At 49.7% G+C, this 495-nt stretch overlaps 1 non-coding gene across 1 annotated transcript; it reads right to left on the bottom strand.

Annotated features, from left to right (window-relative positions):
• Positions 1 to 218: 218 nt before the first annotated feature.
• Positions 219 to 293, bottom strand: Trnat-ugu. The gene has a single exon. It is a non-coding gene; the product is annotated as a tRNA-Thr (tRNA).
• Between the last annotated feature and the right edge of the window lie 202 nt (positions 294 to 495).

Raw genomic sequence — 495 nt, 5'->3', positions numbered from 1 at the left:
ATGCACTGTGCCAACTTATAACTAAATCTGAGGGGGGTGCGATGGGGAGGTTCCCTTGTAAGCTGCTTCCGTGCAGGGAGCTTCGCATGTTTTCGCATAACGGTTGTAGTTCTATTTCATTGTAGGACCTACATTGAATACGAAATTAGAACTATATATTAATGCCTTCAGCTGCTGACGGGCGTTGATGTATATCAACGGGGACAGGTGAAAATGTGTGCCCCGACCGGGACTCGAAACCGGGATCTCCTGCTTACATGGCAGACGCTCTATCCATCTGAGCCACCGAGGGCACAGAGGATAGTGCGACCGCATAGACTATCTCACGCACGTCTCCCGCGAGACCCACATTCTCACCTTGTATGTCCACACACTACATTCGTAGTGTCCCTACCCTACACACTCATTACTCGTGGAAGACATTCTTACCAAGTCCCGTAAGATTTCGTGCAATATGTGTGCATCCGCACAGAAGAAGGTCATGGCCGGTATTGC

Source organism: Schistocerca americana, chromosome 3, assembly GCF_021461395.2.
Source record: "Schistocerca americana isolate TAMUIC-IGC-003095 chromosome 3, iqSchAmer2.1, whole genome shotgun sequence".
Classification (NCBI taxonomy): domain Eukaryota; kingdom Metazoa; phylum Arthropoda; class Insecta; order Orthoptera; family Acrididae; genus Schistocerca; species Schistocerca americana.
The sequence above is the reverse complement of the archived record's forward strand: the minus strand, read 5'-3'. Positions and strand labels throughout refer to the sequence as shown.